The sequence below is a fragment of the Haemaphysalis longicornis genome, unplaced genomic scaffold (genome assembly GCF_048455015.1).
Source record: "Haemaphysalis longicornis isolate Haplotype H1 unplaced genomic scaffold, Haemaphysalis longicornis Haplotype H1 scaffold_5, whole genome shotgun sequence".
Classification (NCBI taxonomy): domain Eukaryota; kingdom Metazoa; phylum Arthropoda; class Arachnida; order Ixodida; family Ixodidae; genus Haemaphysalis; species Haemaphysalis longicornis.
The window spans coordinates 152,724,464-152,749,014 of record NW_027526385.1 but is presented as its reverse complement, the minus strand read 5'-3'; the positions used below and the strand labels follow the sequence as shown (position 1 = coordinate 152,749,014).

At 46.4% G+C, this 24,551-nt stretch overlaps 1 long non-coding RNA gene across 2 annotated transcripts in view; it reads right to left on the bottom strand.

Annotated features, from left to right (window-relative positions):
- Positions 1–1,913: 1,913 nt before the first annotated feature.
- LOC144139461 (uncharacterized) overlaps positions 1,914–24,551 on the bottom strand; it is a 61,026-nt gene continuing 38,388 nt past the window's right edge. The window contains exons 1-3 of one of the 2 annotated variants that reach the window (XR_013316216.1): positions 17,909–18,007; positions 9,294–9,373; positions 1,914–2,656 (exon numbers count right to left, since the gene is read on the bottom strand). This is a non-coding gene — a long non-coding RNA (uncharacterized LOC144139461). Of the gene's footprint in view, positions 2,657–9,293; positions 9,374–17,908; positions 18,008–24,551 lie in introns of those variants that run through there. The other variant, XR_013316217.1, reaches the window with a different exon arrangement.

Sequence of the window (24,551 nt, the reverse complement as noted above, 5' to 3'; positions counted from 1 at the left end):
GCGGTAAGCCCCGCAAATGCCGCGAATAACGCGAGTGCACTCGCGAGCGGTGAGCGGGGCTCCCCGAGAGTTGGTCTCGACCTCGCGAGTGGTGAGTGGGGCTCGCCGCGAGGGCGCTCGCGCTCGCGAGTGGTGAGCGGGGATCACTGCTCGTGGGGCTCGCACTCACTCGCATTTACACTCGCCAGTTCAAAACGATGGCGAAGCTCACTCACCACTCATTCATTTGTGGTGAGTGAGGGTTGTGTGAGTGCACTCGTGAGTGAGACTGTCAACCTGTCGTCGAAAGTGACATTCTCAACAAGAGGCACCATCGCCAAGAATGACCCAGTAGATAGAAGTGGAAGCCTGTGCCCTCCATGTGGTAGACGACGACGTTACTGTGGCTCCGTTACTGTGGCTCAGAGTCGTGGTCTTCGTTAGAGGAGACGTATATTAAAACTCTGAGCGGCTAGTCATAAGGAACCTCACTATGCTGTTAGAAAGAAAAGTCTTCATAGGAAGAGGCCTTGTGCACCTGCATTATGGTTGCGGATACATCCTTCAGGCGAATTCAGGAAACGAGGTTTAACACGCTGCAAAAGGAACTGCATGTGGTAAGGTGTAGTGAAAGTGTGTGCGGCCAACTCCTCGGCTGGTCAGACGGCTGCATCAGGCTGGCGGAAGATGATGAAGGAGAGGAATAGAAAGACAGAGGCGCGCGAATAAAGAGTGTATGGGTATAAGCCATATGAGTATGATCCATGTGAGCCACGGTGGGTATGAGCCATATCTTCTAGCACAACCACCACCACCACGGTCGAAACGAAGCGGCTCGATCATTGCAGTGGTTCGCGCTGAGTTCTTGGACCTCCGGGCCGGCGAGTGTGAGTGCCGTACCTCTCGTTCCCGTTACTGAGGAGCGCTCTGACAGCTCCGGTGCCCGCATGCTGCGCGTTGTATACCCGAGGTGGGGATTCTGATAGCGCTTTGGTAGCATCGCACGAACCGGACAACATGTGTGCTTCGCGGCGTAGACCAAGGGAGCAACACCTCATCAGCACTCTCGACTCGTCACCGACACTAGAGATATCCGCGCCTGGTCTGTGGTGTGGTGAGACGCCGTGGGAACATTCTCCGTAGACTTTTGTTGTACATAACTCTCCGTGTGTGACTGTGAGGTACCCTGAAATATTCGCAAGTCTTTCTTTTCGTGTTTCTTTGCGCGATTGGAAAAACACGTGATGGCGACGTACGACAGGACGAGTCGTTAGGTCTGGCTTGACGTGCTAGTTGGACCTGTTTTTTACCCTACCGTTGCTTAACTGCATGAGTTCGATTAGTTGGCAGATCTGTGCGTCGTGGGGCAGAAGGACGTGACGCGTCAGACCCAAGGGTCCGATTTCAACGCCCCCTTACTATATATCAAACACTTGTGGTAAATGTGTCAAACCACGGTTAATTCCTCCTATTTGAAATATTTTCTATTCGTTAGGGCGTGAATGCATTAATCGCGCAATATTGAAAAAAAAAAACAAATTTCCGATTCATTAACAAATATAAATCGTAATTTAACAGAACAATGTACGTTTGCTGGTAGGGGTTGGTAGTGTGCTTTGGAGGCGCAGTATTTAAAAGACAACCAAGGTTTTCTCTCCCCACACTCATACAGTTTTTATACTCCAGAATGACCGCCGGAGAAAGAGAGAAAGGTATCGCAGTTTAGTGTAGTGTAGTGTTATATAGGCACACTTAAATTAGCCTGAAAATAGGCCTAATTTTTCCGATCTAGTAATCCGCTGCTCATGAGGTTAAAGGTGACGTTGACGCGAATTCATTAAGAACCGAAATGTAAAGCAGCAGGAACAAATGACAATCCACACAAGATTTATTCAACTGATTCACATTTTCATTTATTTCTTTCATAAATTTATCACTTTTTCAGTGTTCAATCACTCATTGTGGAGGGAAGCTGCAACATAACACAATTTTTTCAAGTAATTTAGTAATCACGATCGCTAATTCATATTGTAATATGCGAAGGAAAAAATAGCAAAAGAAAAGCATTGTTAGCCTACAAGAATCCTAACCGCCAACAATACAAAAAGGACACGTCAAATTCAGAAAGGCTGAGCATTTTCAGTTGCAACGCGCAGAACAGACAGCGAGGAGTGTTCCATAAAATCAGCGACTAGGCTGTTTGCGTATACTGAAAAAAGGAAGTTCGTTACATATCCAAAGACAGCATTATACAATGCAGGAAGATTGCTTGTTATCCAAACACGGTATCGCCCGTGCCCGATGGGAACAGCAGTCACTGGCCGTAAAGTAAAGGTGCTATTCACAGGAGATGCGTGCAACTCGAATTCAACCATGAATGTCATATCTGCAGTTTTCAAATGGATAGTAGCGTTTAAATAAGCGCCGTATGCTTGCCACATACTAACATCAAATGACCCTTTGAACGTAGCGAGAACTTTTGTATTATAGCTAAGACAGTAGCGTTGAATAGGGCCAAAAATGGTTGTTGGTCGGTACTGATCGGTTTTCAGAACCACATCTCCATGGGGAGTCGGTGCGCCACTCGAACCTTGTGCAATCACATGGTAACGCGGAAAGTTGGTTGCAATTCCGGAGAGGGCGTTTTCCAGAGCGGAATCAGTTACAACGTACTCCCCTGGGAGGAAAAGAAACGGGCCAAGGATTACCAACACAAAACGGTAACAGATACGTTTTTTATTACTTATTCTAGTCGATGGCCTGACACAGCTTGTGCTCTCCTTATTTCTTTTCTGCAATGCTCCTTTTTCACAGCAAAGTCCTTTTAGCCGTGTCACTCCCTCCTGCTTCTCTGCGCTATTTGCAGAATATGGGGGCCTTCTTTCTTTGAAGAACGACTGATAGTGCGCAAGGAGGTATTATACATTTCACTAGTGCACATATGTCAAATAAATTGCGCGTGGGCGAGAAGAATATTGATGGTGTTCACTGAAGCAGATTGCCAGTACATTTAGGATAATGAGAATACATCAAATGTTATTATAACCACGTTTGAGGTCAACGCCGTAATTTATGAGGTGGTGACTAAAGACCATCTTGTTTACTGGTGGGGCCCTTATTCATTCAGTGGTCGGCAATCTAACAACCAATCAGTATCGGTGACGTCATAGCGAGTGTGTCACAAAGTGGCTAAAGATTCACCATCGTTCCAGCGGTTTTCTTTAGTTTACAGCATGTTTTTAAAGTTGATTTAAAATTTGCATGATTGTTACTGTGTTGTTCCGAACTCACGAATGAACCAAGCTCATATTTTATTGTCATGCTCCAATTTCTGCCAAAGGGCACGGCTAATTTCTAAATGGGTCCGAAAAAATAGGTTGTCCCAGTCCTGTCTTATCATCCACATTTTGGGTTTCCAAAAGAAAGCGCTTTATGCTGATGCATTTCTGTGTCCTGGACCCCGGAGCCATTCGAAACACTTACATCTGAAAACGTACCCGCCACTTTATATCCAACAAGAAGATATATCGCCACTGTCATGATTTATTCTTAAGACGGGGCAGGAGGCGTGTTCGATGCCTGCGGCCTGGCATCGGACGATTTCCATTCTTAGCAACGGCTTTGAGAGTTCCAAAAAAGCACGCAACAAAAGGGGTTCGCAAAAATGCGAAAATCATTTACTTGCTCCGGAGGGCATTGGTGCTTCGACTGCAGCTCGACTGCAGCTAATTCCCGCAAATTGTATGACGGAATAATGGTACCGACCAAAAAGTAACGTTAAATAGGATTGCATATGTCCTATGTCTCAGAATCGGTGTTTAAATTCTTAAAATGCGCCAGTGAAGAAATACCCCTTGTGCAACTAACAAATTTAATGGGCACGAAATAGTTTCTGCTGTCTGTGTATTTGCAATTTTCTATATACACAACATCCAAAACTGTCTCCGTGTTTCCGCCAGAACGATATAGCCTATACGCTGAGTTGTAGATTATACCTCCATGTATGCACCAGCCACGATTGACGTCAATTTACTATGTATCTTTATTGGTCGATAAGCTAGTCTTAAGAGATGTGGCGCTCTTAGCATACACACGATATCGGTCTGTAACAATGACCCATTTGCAATTGATATTGATTGATTGATTGAATGTAGGGTTTAACGCGCCGACGCAGCGCAGGCGATGAGGAGCGCCGTAGTGGAGGGCTCCGGATTAATTTTGACCACCTGGTGATCTTTAACGTGCGCCGAAATCTCGTACACACGGGCGTTTTTGCTTTTCGCCTCCATCAGAAAAGCGGCCGCCGCGGCCGGGAATCGAACCCGCGACCTCGTGCTCAGCAGCGCAACGCCTTAGCGACTGAGCCACCGCGGCGGGTTTTTGCAATTGATATATTGACCGTAGAATTGTCGCTCACGTTATGCACAGAGCTGACAACAGCAGCTGTCTTCTGCCTAATAGCGGCCTTCTTATCGATTTTTTAGTTAATGTTACAGCTTATTATATTACACAAGCTTTTTCAAGGTTTTCAAGCATTTTTATCAAGCTTTTTCCTTTCTTAACAAAAGCTTTACAAGCTTTCTTATCAAACGTTTATTAGACAAGTTTAAGAGTTTTTTAGCAATTTTTTTCTATGCAATATAAACAAGCCACTAAAATATGCGTTTGCAGTCAATAAATGTTATTTACGAAGCAAGCCAGGCTTGTCTGTGATCTGTACCCTCTATAGAAAGTTGGAGGTTCTTCTAACTTGCACCAATTTACAGTTTTGTTCTTTCGCAACATGCTTGTGGTTTCAGGCCGGAAGGAGAGCGTAACATTCTTTTTAGCTGTGTGAAGAGTTTCTGCGCGATTGTTTGTATCTCAGTTACTTAAAAACTATGTTAGGACACTCAAACAGTTGGGTAATAACTCACGGAAGCTTACACGGATGTTCGTCCAGGGACAATGAGGACGGTGTCATAAGAGCACTGATCATAGTTGCGTTATTTCCCCCAACCGCGAAAGAAAATGGTGAGAAATCTTGTGGGGCAGGACTTATCACGGTTGCTAAAACATTTACGGTGACACAAGATTGTCGCGTTATACCAATTGATTAAAGCTGAAATTGCACTAAACTGGTAAATCTGAGCATGAAGCATTTAAAGGGACTCTGAAACACTGCAGATAAACTCTTTCACTCTTCCCTTCGCGCCTGGAAGCACTGCAAAAGCCCCAGTTATCGCCAGCCCGCAGTGGCACTGCGCAATTTAATCGTCGCAGCAGATACACCGTACGTTTCCGCTTTGTTTTTGCGGCTTTCTTTCTAAGTGGCTATTTAATCCGTTCATCGCTGCAATTGAAGCAATGCTGGCCAATAACTACTACACCGCTGTAATGACGTAATTACAGTGGTCGAAAAACGCCAAGACCGGGAAAGACAGAAAAATCTTTCGAGCAAGTTTCCAAGTTATGCGATTGGCATAGAGCAGTACTTTTTGACTGGGGTAATTTGTGAACCTCTAACATAAGTACTGGATAGGCTGGTTGACTACGTTATGCAAGCATTTAAAATTTTGAATGAGTTTAGAAAAGTGTTGCAGGGTACCTTGCATGAAATTCAGCAAGGCGACCGAAGATAATCATTTGGTACTACAAATTCCTTTCGGTTCAACGCAACACTATCAATACTTGTTTCAACTTACATGAAGTATATCACAGGAACAAAAGTACGTGCTTCACACGAATATACTAGACTTTGCCGCTAAGTTTTAGCTATTTTTTGGTACAATAAATCCTTTCTCAGCCATAACAAGATGAAATCGACGAATTTACTGGAAGGTATGCGCCGAAGTAACGAGGTTAACAACCTTGTTGCTGTGTGTTACCAGTTCTTTAGCGCTCACTCTCCGTGCTCAAGCTTTTTGCACATTGGACAATAAGGCAGATGGGAATACTTTATTGTGATGTTAATAAAGGTTCAATTTTTTAAAAAGTTATCAAAAACCTGAATTTGCTAGGGTAACAATTTCTGAAGTAAAAGTCGACTTCCCACTATGCACATTTTAAAAAATATTATGCACGAAACGAATGAATCTGTAATTATCTCGTACTGCAACGTATTTCGTCAGTAACCTTTTTAGCCCTATAGTTACCTCCTTAGGTATACATGAATGAATTAAAAATAAGTAAAATAAATTAAAAATTAGGTATGAATCAGTTAAAATGTTTTTGCAGGCTACTTGGGTGACTTGAAAACCCATAAAGAAATGTTTATTGCATTCCTCCGGGTAAGTATCAAGCTATGTACCTGGACTTTCGTTCACTGCATTTTCTCCTTTCGCTCTGCCTTACTCCTGGTTGCACCAAGTCGAATTAACTAAAGTTGATTTCACTATCTTGTTCAAGTGGAAAGGAGATGAGAAGAATGAAGTCAATTATTCGAGAAGGACTTTTACAGACGCATACGTCTAGCCAGAAGTGCGGTCCTAGATTTATTTCACTAATTAGGCTGGGTTTGTTTGTTGCATGTTTCGAATTTGTTTATGTGAAGATGTGCCGTAAATCCCGCCAATCAAAAATATAGGTCACGCGTTTATTTAATATAGGCATCGTGATGTGATTAAAAGTGTGTGTACTTCCACCCGCCTTGACCGTAAGCTCAGGCAGCATATTTGGATGGCACGAACTTGTCATATTTTTTTTAATGCGTGGGAGTTAAAACAGGAACTTGCCGCCTTAACATCTGGACGTCTGAGAAGATGTTACTTTAATTGCAAAGCTCCCCCCTTTCATTTTGGCTGCACTCTTCGCAAACAATAATAATAATAATAATAAGAAGAAGAACAATAAGGACTCATCAAAAGAACAAGGCAATAGTATAACCAAGGCAAGAACGAGGCAAGAAACAGAGATAAAAAGAGAAAGATACGCAAGCAATAACTAATTAGGTGGTTTCATTTCTTAACAAGTATTGGAATTTTGTTATGCTTGCTTCTGTGGCAATATGCTGTGGTAGGTTATTTCATTTTATTATTGTGCGTGGAATGAATTAGTGTGCAAACCTGAACGAATGGCAACTGATACGCTTAACTTTGCAAGAATGATCGCGCCGTGGTAATGTACCAGGGGGTGAGTGAAAGAAGTCGCGAAGACTTCATGGTAATACCATTAATGGACGAGTGTTAGGCGAGCATGCTGACGGCGAAGTGATAATGAAACCAACTTAGGACGATTTTTTAGTGCTGCGACGCTTGCATACGGTGCATAGCCAGAAAAAATTGCAGAATCCAGTTTTGCAGGATTCAATATCGCGTATATTGTATTCTTGACTTAGATCCCAGAAGGGAGATGCATATTCAATTTTAGGGCAAATGAGAGTGAGGTATGCAAGTTTTCTAATGTGTGAGAGTGCCTCCTTTAGGTTATGTTTCATTACGCCGAGTGTACGATTGGCAGATGCGAGCGTCTGATTAATATGGTTATGCCTTGTTAAATTCGATTGAAAATGCACTCCGAGATACTTGTAAGTAGGAACCAGTTCTACTGTAGTGTTGTTAAGAAAATATGTAGTTGAGGTTCTCGATGAGGAGCGGGTGAATGACATGCACTTTGTTTTACTAAGGTTAAGAGTCATTAGCCAATCAGAACACCTGTGTTTATGGTGACAAGATCACTCTGAAGAGCCTGGCGGTGAGTGTCATTTGAAATGTTACGATATATTACGCAACCATCGGCAAAGAGCATTACTATAAATGTTAGGCCGTTAGGTAAGTCATTAATATAAATTAGAAAGAGCAAAGGGCCAGCACACAGCCCTGGGGCACCCCAGTCGTAACTTGTACCAATGAAGAATTTGAGCTGTTAACGGATGTTAACTGAGTTCGGGAAAATAGAAAATCTGTTATTCGTGCAAGATCATTACTATGAATATTAAGACATTTTAGTTTGAGTGCATACACGCTCTTAATACCATTTCATAGAACTCTAAGCACTAGAAGGTGCATGTGGCTTATAGGTTTTCAGAAAGCAAGGAAACTACAAGATGGTTAGTCATAGCATTCACAAAGTTGATTTGGCAACAATGAATCGCTGTACACAACGAAATGCATCAATTATTTTTGTTTGAGTCCTTGCAACTCCATCTTCACAGAGTCTAGAGGCCTCAACTCCGCGAGTGCTTACCAGCAACCGAATTTAGAAGACGGTAACGTGGTAATGAAGCGCTAATAGCACTACAATGGTACAAGCGAGGCCGCAGGAACTGAGCCCTGTAACCTCGGCGTCTTGAATCGAGACCGAGTAACTGGAACAAGAACTGTGATGTTGCATTCGTTGCGTTAATACGCTCACCACTAACGAGACGAGGCTTACGAGGCCAACGCGAGGCTAAAGAGACAAAGAGGAAGAAAAAAAAAACGAAACAGCCGGAACCGTAAACAGCTGATTCTCATGCCAATGGGTTTCAGAAGTAGTTCCATTTCTTGTTCCGTTTACACGGTGACGCAGAAATTTTAGTTCCAATCACCGAGAGTTTTTTAACGTTATCTGAATATAACTCCAACCAACTTGCGGGCTACTGTTGCGTTTAAATGGCAATTCCGTTTAAGCGATTTCCGTTTATCGAGATTTTACTGTATATGAAACGACCAGTATTGCCCCTTGGAATTTCTTCCCTGCGGTGCATTTGTGTTCCGTGGTGATGCCGACTTTAAAGGTCAGTATAAGCTTGGGTTTTGTAAGCTGGCTTCCCCACAAGGTGTGTTGCACAGTTTAGCATGCCCATCCACGGAGGGAGTATGATTGCAGCCCCACTTCATACTCCTCTCCATGGCGCCGCCTTTTTCGCGAGTCGTGTACGCTGCTCGCCACGCGTGGCGCCTATCTCTCTTCACTCATATTACGGAGTATCTTGTGCTCTTCGGCAGCCTCATGCTGGACGCTCTAGAGCCTGCACCGTGATTGGCGTATCCCAACTGTAATAAAGGTCCTTGCCTCCACCCACCAATCGTGTGTTTCCCTACTCTGTAACAGAAACATCACGCTATTTTTCTCATATTTTAACCTAGTAAATCACCGGTAGCTAAACCCGGATATTGCGAATCCCACCAGACCGCAAGCGACGCTGGACTTCCCTTTTCCGAGTGTATAAGGGCTCTGAATTTTGTTGCAGCGATCATTCCAGCCCGGCTGCACATTCATTTAAATGTATGTAGCCGCGCTATGTAATTTTAGTTCAATAAAAACGGCTGTGGGCGTGCCAGCAATAGACGCGACTTAGAAAAATCCGCAGTTAAAGTCGTTGCATTTGTATTCTCAGAGCCTATGGGGCCCACCTGGACAGAACTTGTAGGCTGAAGACGCCGCCACCAGGCCACTCAGGAACAGTCCAAGAAAAATCATGGTGCAGGAGGAGCTGCAAGCAAAACTCCATTATTGATTTACAATCGGCAAGCATCGTCTACTGCCAAAAGCATTACTGGCCTCGTTATCCAGAACATTTTGTTTATATTCACCGTGAGGGCGTCCTCCAAAGCCGCGGCAAATTTCACCTACCTCCGCTAAATCAGGCGTACCCATGCACAAAGGGAGCCCTGACAACCAACATGCAAAAACACAAATCAGAAGACAGTTGGGCAAGACATTTTCTTTTGCTTCCTTCCTTTTTGAATTGAACACCAACTTAGCGCGCTGCTGTGTCTGGCTTAGTCGAGTACCAACTTGCGCAGCAGCACTACTTTTTGTAGTACCCAATCTCCAACCGATCCTGAAGCACACAACAAAAGCTAGACACACCTCTATTTCAACGCTACTCTTCAGAATTGATACCTCATAGAAAAAACAAAATCGACAAGTTTGGAGCGAAATCTATATTACTGCAGGTACAAATCCACAAAACTACTGGATCCACAAAAACCAAACAGTGAAACAACTGGACATTCCTTATCTTCAAAATATGTTTGAACAGAATAGATGCCACAACTTCTAAACTCCGGCACTTAGCGACCACGTGTGGCTGCGTAAACTGGCTTTGAAGACGATACCGAGAGCTTGATGAAACCGATCTGAATGAATAATCGGAAATCCAAGAAGTCTTAGAGGAAGCAGTGTCTCACGGTAATAAGGAACATATTGCTTGGTCATCGGTACGATTGCCTGTTGGTTGCAGGCAGAACAGCATTTCTTTGGGTTAATGATGACGTTCATCTGTAGTTTACAGCGAAGCTAAATTTTAGGGCAGGACTAAAAATGACAGTTTCTTACCTCTAATATAAACACTTCGCCACTTTTTGCGCATAGTAACTGGTTGCTAACTCAGAATAAATCAAAGTGCTCAAACACATTGTTTCTCTTTCGCCTGCTCTTCCCGCAGCTTCATTATTATGCTGGTCGATGCTGCGGAATGTTTTGAGACATATTTCTGCAAAAAAGGCCTTTTTTATAGTGTATGCAATATTTAGAGCGGGGAAACGACTAACTGGCAATACTTAGGAACACTCAAGGGTTGCACCCATTCTAATTGCACCTATCCTAATCAGACTACGTACTTGTGCCTATTTTCATAACCACGCGCCGGTGTGAATGTTTGAACTGAAATATGCACCTTTAACGACCCAGTAGTATCTCTCAAACCTTTACAGTAGAATGGGTGCAGTGATTGGTTTGGAAACAGTGGCCCACGAATCAGACGAGATGTTAAGTCCCATGCTGTACGGTAGCCGTCTACGCGGTCCCGCTCTCACAGGATGTCGTCCACGTGAAGCAGACCAGGCTCTGATTCAACAACGTCATGAGGGAGCATTACGTGTACTATGAAAGAGCAGGACTGTAATCTTTAACTCTTGCTCCACACGCGGAGCCCACGTGCGATAGGGGAAAGTTCAGTACATTTCTGTAGGCAAAAAGGGCCAAATGTAGGCGTCCTGGGGGTCTAAGCGAATTCGCCACACTTATTCAACCCTTTTGGGACTAAATTTTAGCTGACGAATGGTTACTCCGCAACCGGTTTGATCGTTCTGATACTCCCCAAGGACGAACTGCGGGAAAGGAGCTGCAGGAAAAAATATTTTACTTCCCGCCGGAATAGAACCGCCGACTCCAGCAAAGCAAACCCAATGCGCTACCAGGAGGCCACACAGGAATGTTGTTAGAAAAGATGTATCGTAGCGCTAAACAATGCGGCGTTTTTTTTTTCGCTTGTGTCAGAATTTACCGCAGTGCAAGTGATCGCGATGTGCGCTTCCCTTACGCTAAGGAATAATGCTCAACTCTATTCCAAGTAGAGCCTCATAACCGTCACTTTTTCTCGTAAAGCAACAAAAAACTCGTCGCCAGGCTGTGGCGGGAGGCTCTAGGATCTGGCGACCCACTTGTTTTGGCAGAAAGTAGCGCCAACTAAGCATACATCCTTATTGTTTGCTACACTTCTTACGGGCTACACATGTTAAAAGCGGCCGTCTGCGTGAGTGTCAGAATGACGAAACAGGCCATATTTTCTTGCGTGGGAAGAAACAAAGTTTGGCGTTGCTTAGCCTGAATCCTTCAACCTAGTGTAGCTGGCAGATCGGGACTGGATAATGCCGCCTGGTCTTACGGCAGTTTCAGCATTGTCATAGCCTTCGTATTCGATGGAGTTATGTACCTAGTAAAAGCTAAGTTCAAGCCGGTTAGCTACAGCGCGTATTTGTAATTTGTCGTTGTTTTCATCAACAACTAAGGCGTTTTTCTGGCCTACTAAGCATATACATATCCCACAATAGCAAGAACAGCGCAAAGGACGGGACTACGAAGAACAACAGGACAAAGCGCTGTCAGGAAGAACAGCAGGACAGCGCTTCGTCCTGTTCCTCCTTGTCCCGTCCTTAGCGCTGTTTTTGCTATTCTTGAATATGTACCAACGAGCCCATATATTTGCCTTGTTGATATACATATTTACTACGACATCAAGCACCGTTCTCTGTTTTCACTAACCCCTGTCTCATTGTGTGATTCGCTTGAACTCTTTCATGAGCCTTGAGTACCTCATGCGAATTTTATGCAACACAGCGCATTAACATAACATCACCGAGAAACTTTTGTCGACCGTGTTTCTCCTCTTCTTACTATGACCCGGCGCTTGAATTATTCTAAGAGCTGTTTTAAGCCGTTACCAACGAAGACCCACAAGACTAGTCACACTCATCAATGAAAGACAAGCGACTGTCACGTCTAATGTGCAATCAACAGGCGCAACTATTTACACAGATGGGTGCATAGACGAAACTCGCCTCCTTATAGCACTTCCTGCAACCGACCTGAGCCAGACAGGAACAGTGTTTCTCTATTAATGAACTCATTTCCACTACTGAACTCGAACTGCAAGCCATTCTCCTAGGTTCCCACGTTATCCCAGACGTTATAGCTCAAAATACAACTCGAGTTAAAATCTTCACGGATAGCCTCGAAGCCATCAAAGCGTACGCACCCCACCACGACGACACACTACGCCTCATCGCATAAAAGAACTCTGTGGAACCTCCCAACGTGACCATAACATCGATATACGAGTGCAGTGGATACCTGGCCCCAGTAACCCCGGGAATGTGGAGGCTTATAGGCTCGCGAGGGAGACAATTCTCAACCACCCCTCGGAGTCTGCAGCGCCTTCTCTTCCACCTAACCCTTCCCCTGAGGAACGCAGGAAGACACTTCGACAAGAAAGCAAGAAAGAACTCAGAGCAACGATTCCCGAGCTACTGCATCCGATACCCCGCGACTTCCCACGAGCTGCACAAGTTATTCTAATAAAGACCCGCATGGGTTACGCGCTTACGGGAGACATCCTGGCTCGCTGGGAACACTACCGCCAACACAAGAGTGCACAAGTTCCCCCTGACCGGCTTCTCTGCTCCCTGTGCCACCAAGATAGACCGATAATCAGCCACTTTCTCTGGTCATGTAGGGTCCTGGAAGTAATCGGAGCAAGGCACAAGCCCCCTGGCGTCTCATCTCTGCCTGATTGGCTGCATCTAAGGAATAACACCAACGATGTGTTACTTGGACTGTGGTCCTTCGTGAAGCAGGCTTACGTCAACAATAGAACTTCAAATTTATCGACCCTAAACCATTTCCCCTATTTGTCATAACAAATCAGAGGGCCATCTTCTTCAAAATAAATTTATTTATTGATTCATTCATCATTAAAATTGATATTTTCTCCAGTGGCACTATATGAAAGAACCACTGATTTCAAAGAGTCTTTTTGGAAAACTAAAAATGTCCGCAGATATATGAGCCAGACTGTAACGACAACGTGATTACAAGCAAAAATGAAGCAGAACAAGACTAAATGCTGCGTTTCGGCTTCCCGTTGCGCTTTAGAGATCGGCGGGAACGAACGTTTAGTCTGGATTTTTTCTACGGCACACACTCTGACACAGTTACTCTACTTGAAGATGAACGGCTGCCGGCGAAGTCCAACAGCTGTATTTTGCCCCAATTTATTCGCCCGTTGCTCCCTTTTGCCTAAGAGTGTGCAATAGTATTCCAAAGAAGAATTGGTGACACGCAATGGATCGGCAAACATTGATAATGCACTAACTTCCTTCCACGTTCATTCCCTTTCCCGCACTTTCTTAGTTTCTTTGCTCCGGTATGCGCTGGTGTCCCGATAACAGCCGAACGATGCACCCAGATAGCGAGTCGGTCGATATCAGGCGCAGCTGGCAACAGGTGGACCTGGGGCCCTATTCTCGACGGCACAAATTGCCGGCAACTCGCCCATGTTTTTTTGCCTAAACACGACGTAAGCATTCAGTGACGTGCTGCACCTATAGCTATGACGACATGCAGTGTTATTTTACGAGTCACTCATAAAGATCGCTACCAAGGTATCAAATATTGTGCAAGAAAGATATAAAAACACTTGGCATGTACTATAAAAATTAATACGGTAGCTCAGGCTGACAAGAAAAACACATTTCTGGAGGTCAAATGTTGCGTCAACACCACAAGGCGATCGAGTAGCGTTGATCCAAAAGCGAGCGACAGGCGGATGTCGAGCTAAAGATTATGACACAATTTTTTTACCGTATCTATTTATTTATTTCAATCGCTTTTAGTAACATAGCTGGGCTCTCTGCTTCAATGCAAGCTTTGTTGCGTTATCACCTTCCCTGCCGCCACCGCCGCCGCGCCATCGTCTGCTGCTATGTTACAAGTTTATGGCGTGATCACAGAAAAAGACGGCTGCGACCATCGCTTCTATAACACATAAGAGCAGCGAAGCGCTACGCTGATAACCGCGGAGCGCACCGATGTCGCCAATTCACTCATTCGTCAAGCTCCACTTCAATCATCGCTGTAATGAACCAAATAGTCACTTTTCTTTGTTATTTTTCTCTCGAGTTCGACCTTGTGACCCAACAGCTCACTAGGACGAGTATGGACAAATGCCATGCATTGGGTTCTCGTTGTCGTGGAGAGGCTTGTACTGCCCGCTTATGTTGCGGTTACGCCAAACAAATAATTCTTATTTTATTGCTAAACATAAAGGAAAATACGGCACGTTATTTGCATGCTCCATGATCGCTGACTTGGAAGCAGTTGAAACTATAATTTGTTTCGTTAGAAAACATGATTTAAACAGCGCGCATGCGAAACTGCGCCTGCTGCAAATTGCCGCACATTTCGTGGCGCTGTAAGCCGGGGCAATTTTTCGCACTATTTTGCTTGTATTTTGCGACAAAAACAACCGCCATTTTCAAGCTGTTACGTAGCATTACGTCACTTTTACGCAGGCTGAAGTTGCCAATGCATGACGTATCGTTCCCGCCAACTGTTTAAATTACGTCACGCCTTCTCAGTCAATCAGAGAGGGGGTGTGTATTACAAGCAGTATTGTTGTTGAATAGCAGACAGGCTGACGTTGTCATGTCCGCTGCATTTAGTCTCGTTTTTCATTCCCGGCGAAGAAGTATGCGCCTTTAGTAACGAGAAATACGGCAAACTTTAGAACTGGTTTCCGTAAACTACATGAAACGTCAAAACGACGACAGCACACACAACCGCTTTGTCAACCGGAAGCACGTGACCAAAATTGAAAGCCAATCAGAAAAGACTCCCGGCAAATTGCCAGAATTGCCTGCAAATTGTGCAGTCGAGAATAGGGCCGCTGGTTAAGTTGTTGTTGACTGTGATTTAAAAGCATGCGTCGCAATGGCGCAACGTAAGAATTGTTTAAAGTGAAAACGCTTCCATTTTCGTATTGCTGCAAAGAAGATGTGATGCCTTGGCATGACAGCACATAAGCAGTCTCCCGCGTGTCTCTGAATTTTGTAACCCTAAAAGCTTGCAGTGTCGTAATTAGTGGGGCATTAGAAAATCTAAGCAATAGGAACAATTTTTCCTTAAACATGCCCTGCTCTATCTCGAAAATAATAAAATTGTCAAAAGTGCAATATAAAGAGTAGACCCTACAATAGCTGTTTTGCACTGAGAAAACCGCCATTTAACGGGCATAATTATACCTAATTAAACTGCCCAATGAAGATACAATCACACTATCAGCCTTCAGGAGCTCGATAGGCGCGCCTGCACATCTTTGGCCCAGACAAGATTCATTGATGTATGCGTACAAAAAGCCCGTTATAGGAGCGGTTTTAGGTTGAGCTCCATTCAATTTGAAGTATGCGCCACCGTGGAAGCTGGTTGCCGCCTAGCACACACCGAGGAAAACGAAATCGCTGCTTATCTGCGTAACGGACAGACGAGCGTGAAACCAATCACACCTCGCCTCGCCAGCCTCGCCTCGCCGGACCAGCCTCGCCGGACGTTTTGAGAGATGTACTTTCCCATATTACGCCAATGTCAACGTTAGTGCAGTGGTGTGTTGTGCGCTGAGCAATGAGGCCATATCTCAGGTTTGAAGCGCGGAACCTTTTGCTGCCAGTTTTGACGAGGAGGACAGCGAGGCACCAGTGAAACCGTCCGCTCGACGTCATGCCTCCACTGCATGCCGCTTAGACTGAATGACGAGGCTGAATGTCTTTGTATGCGTTTCGAAAAATATCGTTGGCCGTCTATTATATTCCACGGCATTATTCGTTTTTTTCTTTAATGCTGCCGGGACGAAATGCGAAGGGTCGGTGAACTAGTCGCACAGCCTGCTTGTTTCGAACAACTTACCTTGTTCAATTCCTCTTATACCAGTGCCACACGTGCACGAAAAATGGGATTACGTGGTTAAGGCCTTAGGAAACTGAATTGCATTATTTAGGGGGCTGTGCTACGCGCCAAAATGCAAAGGCAATAAATGTGTCAGGCATGATGGCGATAATGACAAAAAATGCACTCATATTTCAGAAGTTTTGAACATAAAGCAAAATTTCTTAGAATTAACTGTTAAAATGTTTTTTTTTATGAAAATAAACGTTATGACAAATAGTATGTTCTATGAAATGGTATGAGCCGTTTCTAGAGGTGGCTTCAGCAGTTTCCATTGCCTGCGAGCGATAGCTGATTTGATTGATTGTGGGGTTTAACGCGCCGACGCAACGCAGACGATGAGGCGCGCTGTAGTGGAGGGCTCCGGATTAATTTTGACCACCTGGGGATCTTTATCGTGCGCCGAAATCTCGTACACACGGGCGTTTTTGCTTTTCGCCTCCATCAGAAAAGCGGCCGCTGCGGCCGGGAATCGAACCCGCGACCTTGTGCTCAGCAGCGCAACGCCTTAGCTGCGAGCGATAGCCAAAGCCGAAATATTCAAAAGGACGAGTTACATGACGTTCCGCCTTTTGCCGCTGTTTTAGTTAACTTCATCTTCTACAGAACTTCGCGACCAAGAGGGTACAAAAAAGTGCCCTATTTCGAAGTACAGCAACATTTCCGTGTGAACGCTCTGGTGCGGAGAGTTTCACTGGCTACATTTGGTGCTCATCACGTTCGAGAGTAGGCAGATGTAAGGAGTTCGTGAAGGCGAATGAGTGATGTGGAACTCCTTAAAGCAAAAATGACAATATAGTGAATGACATTAGATTTTTGCATGCAGCAGATAATTAGTTGGATTAAAACTTAAGGCATTAGGCACTTAATGTCATTTTTCGTGTACGTGTGGCACGGATATTACAAAACATGCGAACAACGCATGTTTAATGCGTTTTATCTTTGAGCTATTGGTCTTCTTTGATCATATGCTCATATGCACTGGTCAACCATTTTCTTTTTCAAAATTGTGCAGAAAGCTCTGCCGGAAATGATTCTTGAACAGCATACTTGGTGCAAAAGTGCTTTTACGAAAATATTGATGGCAAAAAAGTAACAGCATAATGCAACTACTGCCGGTTAGGCTTTGCTTTTGATGCTAACAGCCACAACTTCATCCTAAGTTTTCGTAAGAGTGACACTGTCCACTTTTAAGTGCAATGCACTTCTTAAGCGACCCTGAACCTGCGTCCACCGGCGATGTCCGCGCACGTGGAGATGGGCGCGCGCAGCTTGGCCGCTGACATGGACATACCCACGTGGGGGATTGGCCAGGAATCTCCTCGTCTTCCTTGGCAACGGGGGAGATGGGCGCGCGCTGCCTGGCTGCTGACATGGCACATACCCACGTGGGGGATTGGCCAAGAATCGGGCGTGAGAAGGGCTAATGCACCTGCTTAAAGGAGTACTGACACGAAATTTCAAAGCTGAGATCCGCTCTAGCAATCAAGTACAACGACAACACAAATAGGTGTCTGTGAATAAATGCATCTTTCTTTCTTTGTAGTTGTGTGTGTGTGTGTGTGATCTCTCTTTCGCGAACATTACCGAACCGCGCAAATTCAACTCGTGCATTCGCACTTTCACATTCTTCCCCTCGGGGAAATGCGGGGAATTTTTTTTCCCTGAAGTTGTCTCAAAACCTGGACATTGTCACAGAACGTCACCTTTTCCCCACCCACAACGTGCATAAAAAGACCATACTCACTTCAAGCAGCTTTCACGAGCAAATCGCCGCTAGTTCTCCTCGACCTCCTGGATGCCGAGGCGCTCGGGCTCGCTTCTCACAGAGTGGCAGCCGGGGTTTTATACGGGATGCAGGAACGTTTGTTTAGTGAAAACAAGCCTTGCAATGTTTCCGCCGCGTGTTGAAATCACGGTATATTGTCTAAAAAAAAAGTTTGTGTAGAGCCGCAGTGCTACCCTTTGGAAACAAGGCGGCAACATTCTGAGCATTCCCGGGGCTGTTGTTGGTACGCTTAGGTTACATGTCTCGCATGAACTGAACCCGAAACTTTTATGTGTCATTCTTGCGTTATGGGGCCGCGGGCAGCAGCAGTTTTCAACTTGGCCACTACAGGGCTTCACCCCAGGACTTCAAGTGAGAGAAACGTGACCGCACCTAAGGTGATTTTGTCAGGGGTGCGGGATTCAGAGTCAGTAGAAAACATTTCTACCTCAGCCATGCCGCAAATCTTTGTGCGTGTGTATGTGTGCGTGTGTGTGCTTGGGTGTGCGCACGTTTCAGTGTTTGCGCGTGCGTGTCTGAGTGCGCGCATGTCCATCTAGGGCATTTACTTGCCAGGGGTTCCAGTCGACTATCGTCTTTTGTCGACATTTGCAACAAAAGGAGCAGATACGCTGCCATTTTTTTGTGTTTGGCCCATTCTTTAAAACAGAAGGAAAGTAAATATTTTATTTTTAATATGTTTGCGGAGACACCTATTTATTTGCTCATCGCAATTCGTCGAAAAGTTGCACTTTTGAATTCCCCTTTTGTCTGAGCTCTCATAATTTTATACTCGAGGTCGAAAACGGTAGCGATTTATTTGATCAAGACTATTCGCTGAGAAGCACTTTTTTTTTCAAACCGCTTTTTTATCTGAGCGTACTTCTAGCCAAATGTTAGGCATTCCCGCTTTTGCGCGAAAACCAGTGGCACGCCATGAGCCAGCAGTGGCACTATATCCCATGTGCATATCTTTGGTGGAGGGGGTGAGAAAGGAGGAGAAAGAGAAAGCTGTGGGAAAGAGAGGAAATCTCCGGCAATGAACCGTGCATTTTTCACGAGCACTCCGAAGCCGGCGTGAGAGGGCAAGAGTCCAGCGGTCCGCCCACAAGACAGACGACCCTGCCTGATGACGATATACTGACATTCATTCATTTGGTACGATAAGTACAAATTCCATGTGGTGCCTTCGCTTTTCGGGTTAATTGAAGAGGTGCCTGATGGTTATGCAGTGTTTTTGCATTCCATTGAAATGTGCAGTTGTATTGTGTTGGCATACACGGGTGTGCGGCATGTCACACCACATGACGTGTTGCAAGCAGGCGTCGAAAAATATACCGTATTTACCCGATTCTAACGCGCACCCGATTTTCCTGGCAAAAAATCGAAAAAACTTGCACCCCCAATTGTAACGCGCACGGGACTTTGTGACCCAGACAAATGAATGCGAGAAAAACGGGCGATTTATTTCCCGAAGTAATCTCACTCATCTCACTCCTCGTCGCTCTCCGCTGACCACAACATCTCGGCCTCGGTGCCTTCAAGCGCATTCGCGATGCCACACTTCTGAACGAACGTTCAACCATGGTCGATGGGATCATGGCCCACGCCTCGCCCACCCATCCGGAGAGCTTCTCCAAAGGTACATGCTTCAGCCGACCGCTCGTTTTGAACGCGTGGGAGCAGCTGCTACTATTGCTGTTATCAAGCGCGCAAGTGAAACGATTTGACGATTTGTGTGAACGCCGATAGAAAAACCTAGGCGCCTAGGCTTGCTGCTATAGAATACTTGCTGCGTCCGAAAAATCGTTGCTAAAAGCTTTGGCGCCATCTTGAGATGGCGATGGGGATGAGTAGGACGAAATTTCCGCTGTTTCGGCAGTTTGGCTTTTGTATCCGATTCTAACGCGCATGCAATTTTTCGGCCTATTTTTTCGGAAAAAAAGTGCGCGTTAGAATCGGGTAAATACGGTAACTTGCTTAAAATGGCTGCGGCCTGACATTAATCATTTTCATGGCCCTTCTTTGTCGTGCTGATACTTAACGCCGCCGGTTCATAGTTCCCGTGCCGATGGTCAGAAATGTACGCGTCGCTTCGGATAGAAAAAGGCGGGAAAATACGTGGGCCAGTATGTTCTGCTTTGCAGCGAAGCTAGTGCCGGCCGTATGTTGCACTATTTGACGTGCTTGCTTTATGGCTTTGTGGAGGCATTCATATCAAGGCTAATCGTGGCTTGTTTCGGGGCTGTTCTGGCGTGAGACGCGATTTCTTTGTTTTGATGACAGCTATCTTTCACGCTCTCCTCTCGTATTACCCTAGATCATTCGCTGACTTCCTTGGGCTCTCATTTGGAAAAAAAAGGAGTTTGGTTCGTTTATTTCCGTTGCTCCTTGCAGAAAGTTGAGGGGTACACTTAAAGTTGTAATAAACGCGCGCGTATGCGTGAGATTCCTAAATCACGTTTAAAAACATGTGAATTGCCGCCTGTGCAAAAATTACCCGCTTAGCACGAGAGTGTAGCGAACTCTCAACCTTCCTGTCAACTTTACCGGTGCGAGCCTTGAACAGTCTATGGTTTGTTGGTGCACTTCATGGCGATCCCGCCTTCACAAGACTGGGTTATGTAGACACCGAGCATTTCCTTCCGTTCGAAAGCATGCTGAAGTGAAGAACATACGTGCACGTTCACTCAGCTGCGACGCGCCCCGTTTGCGTGAGCAGCCAAAGCTAGCACCACACACTGCTCCTACGCAGCGCCGGCGTAGCAGAATACATTTCTGAACGTGCGCCGGCAGGTGGGAGCTCACAGCCGCACGTCAGAGACGCGGGGGCGCTCTTCTGCTGAAGGCGGGCGTCCCTCGTACTGCGAATGGGTGCCCGGCTCCCGCTTACGGTAAAGCCCGCGTTCTTGGGATCTAGTGGGGATGTTACGTATTTTAAGGGCAGAGCACTTTAGCGGCCGGACTTGTTGTCGCAGCTCGTCAGCGGTCACGCTATCTAGCCACCGCAGTCACGCGACGTCACGTACCCAAACAAAGCCCCGCGGTGTCACACACCCAAACAGAGTCTTCGAAAAGATACAAGCTTGACCCTCGATTCAGCCTATCGGGCAAAAGATACGAGTATACTTGAACAAGAGGTTTCTATACGCAGAAGCGTTCGAAATTCCTGGAAACGCTGGCAATGGTCATACATGTCCCCGTAATTTACCGTGAAAAAAAAACAAAAAAACTCCAGGTACATTTAAGGCAAAATATGTATACTTAACAGGCAGTACCCGCGTTCACTTAGAAGTGCTCGTTGTGTCGGTTTTTGCGATATCAAACGAAAAAACTGGCGGCCTAAGAAAAAATACCGCCACATGCAAAGTGCGCCGCAAGGTAGCACATGCGAAATGAAACAAGCACAAAAAGAACACAACTCCCGATCGTGCTATTCCAGGCAGACCAAGAAACTAAAAGAAAAAGAAAAGGACGCCAGCTGCCCCAGGGGAAGGCGCACGAGCCCTACGAAGACGAGAAAATTGAATTGCACTGAACAAATCTCTCTTCAATTCTTCAACAAAGAAGTGACACACGAAGGGAGAGAGCGTGAGGGGTGTTAGTAAAAAGCGGAGAACGGCACTGTAGCGCCTATGGGGTATCACCGTTGAGTGGAACTGCTTTCATTTTTTTTCTACTGGACTCCGGTTTGAAACTTCTTAATGTGTACTGTTGGGCCAGTTGGTAGTTCATTTCGAAAATAGCCACAGCGCCAACAGAAACAAGGACTCGTCACGCCGTGTTTCTGTGTCCTTGTTTCTTTTCGCGCTGTTGCTATTTTTAAATTGAAAACTTCCCTTTTGCGTGCAGCGTGCGGCGGTTAGATTTGGAGGTAACACTGGTCCTTCTCGGCGAGCGGTTACAGAGCGCTTTGGAGCCGTTTCGGTAGTGTTACTCTGCAAGTGCGTGATGTTTTCACACTTCAGTGTGCTGAATCTTGTTTCTTAACAGCAGATCTGTTTAAGCTCTTGGTTGCGCCATCCACAAATAGAAAAAAGAAAATAGAAAAAAATTACCCAGGGCGCGTAGCGTGCATCTCATGAAGAGCGCCCGGCGTCATCCAGACTTGCGCATGGACTTGCTTGCGCCACGAGAGGGGCTCGGAAAAGGAGGATGGGGAGAGAAATGTGTATTGTAGCGGAAAATGCTGTTGTGGGTGGCCTTCCTATTCTGTGTAGCCGCGAGTCGTGACAGCCGCTCGTTCCCAAGATACGAGGTTAACCTGCGTCTCCAGCAGCCAGCTGGGCAGCTCGCAATCCCCCTGCTCCAAGGTGCGAGCTAACGTACGGGATAGCAGAGGACCCCGGCTAGTCGCGAGAGAAAGGGCTACGCGCCGCACACTAGCCCCCGCGGAATGCGAAGACCCACGCACGTGTTCGGGTACTCACATGCGGTAGACAGGCTCCGGCAATCCAAAGTGAGGCTTTATTGCCTGGCACATACAGGGCATATACCAAACAACATGACTATCGCTTGCGGGGAGACAGTGGCTCCGTTCGCTCGCTCAAGCCGCGGGACTCAGACCTCGATATTCGTCATCATTTCCGCGGGAGAAGGGAAGCCATCCCATGCGACCGATCAGGGTAGAATCTCTCAGCAGACTCCGTGGAGCCAACTGGGTTCCCCGTCATTGGGCATTCGGAGTAGGCACTGCCGAGACAACCGATTCCAGCCAAATCGCCCAGCCGACTCCCGGCGGAAGGCGTGCGCGTCCCGCAGGTCAGCTCGGGAGGGAGAGGAAGTCTTCCCCGGTCGCAGAGAGGGGGTGCGAAGAAACGGGACAGGCTGGTCTTCTTTCCACGCGACCTCGGGCACACGTTCCCTGAGAGCCGGTTCAGCTCGTCGCATGGGGTCACGAAGAGGTCATGACTCACGTGAAGCGCCGGCTGCCAAAAATGGTGGCTCCCGACGCACGAAAACATGTGCAGGCGAGGCGTAGGGAAACAAGTGTCCCCACAAAGAAAGCGGAAGGGATAGGGTTTGGGTGGTGGGAGCAGGTCCAGACAAGGTGGTATGTGGTGTTGGAGGTTTTACAGGATTGCAATTCCTAGAGATACATGTTTGGTGGTATGTTGTGTAGTATTGTTGTATTGTAGCATGTCTGGGTTTGTAGTCACCGCCAGAGACGTACGTCGTTGACGTTGATAGATGGATGAGGAAGGCGTAGATGAGACGATTTCGAAGGTAGTGGTGCAAGATGTCAGTGTAACGTCTCGGGACTGCGAGCCAATCGAGGGATTCCGCCGGGTCTTCTCTGGCTTCAAAGAATGCCGGGGTAATGAATTCGAGGGCAGCGACGTGTGCCACGTCATTCCCTGGAAGGTTGGCGTGACCTGGTGTCCACACCATGTAGATGGAGGGCAGCTTCTGTATGAGTCGTAGTATTTTAAGGGCTTGAGGCGAGATACTCCCTTTTTGATAGTGGCGGCCCCCTTCCTGGGAGTCTGTGATGATGACAATGTGATTTGTCGTGGCTGTGATCCTATGGCAGTTTCTTCTGCCCGTGTCCCCCACATGCAAGGGTCGTTTCGAACGCGGGGGGTTTAGAAGGGGACAAGTCCACGAGTCTGCCGGCTACTATAAATCATCATCCGCGGCGCTAGTGAAAGCGCGCATTCAATATCTACCAGGGTGGTAAGCCTAAACATCCTCGGCGGAGCCATCCTGCTGTCTCGAGCACTTCGAAACCGCCGCCATGAGGCGCAAGCCTCCCCATTGGCGCAAGTCGCCAGGCTCCTCCCACTGCCGCGCGCGACGCGCGTCATTTTCTGAGCGATGCAGAAGCCGCCTCGCACGGCGAATCGTTGACACGGGCGTCAAAAAATTGCACGCACAACACCGATGCGCCCGAATCGCGTGCACAAACGCGCCATGCGGTTTCCACTTAAGAATAGTGATAGCGGAACACTTGAGCTGCAACGGGGGAGCTGAGATTAGCTTGAACCGTGCACCAGCCATATAAAATATCTCCGGGGTTTCAGCGAGCCCAAACAACTAAGACTGTGAGGCGCACTCTAATTGAGGATTTTTGACCGTCTGGGGGTGTTTTCCGTGGGGAAAACATCGGCAAACGATAATTCTTGTTTTTCGCGTTCATCAGAAAAACCCCTGCTGTGGCCGGGATCGACCCAATATCTTGGGATTAGTAGCATAACCCCACTAGGCCACTACGTGGCTGGTAGCCGCATATATTTTCTACTGTGTTTCATGTGTGTTCAACGGGAACGAGCCAACACGTCACAAGCCCGCTCGTCACCGGAGAACTTGTCGTTCGCCAACTGGTCACACCGGCCATATGGGGTACAATGCCATCTCGAGATAGGAACTCTCGGGCAAGGTGCCTTTTCGTCGCATGGTGCCCGTGTGAAGAAAATCTTTTAAGCTCTGACCGGAAATTAAAAGCGGTTCCGAGGCTGGTTTCAACAATGCTAAACTTGTTACAGCTGTTGAGGAAGCCGTGGAGAGGTCTGTGCCACTTGCCCTGAATCACTGCTTTTTTTCAGGGGCGAAGGGTTGGGGGTGAAGTCAGCGTGATCTTTGAAGAGCTGATCATACAGGGCCGTTGAGGTTGGATACTTAG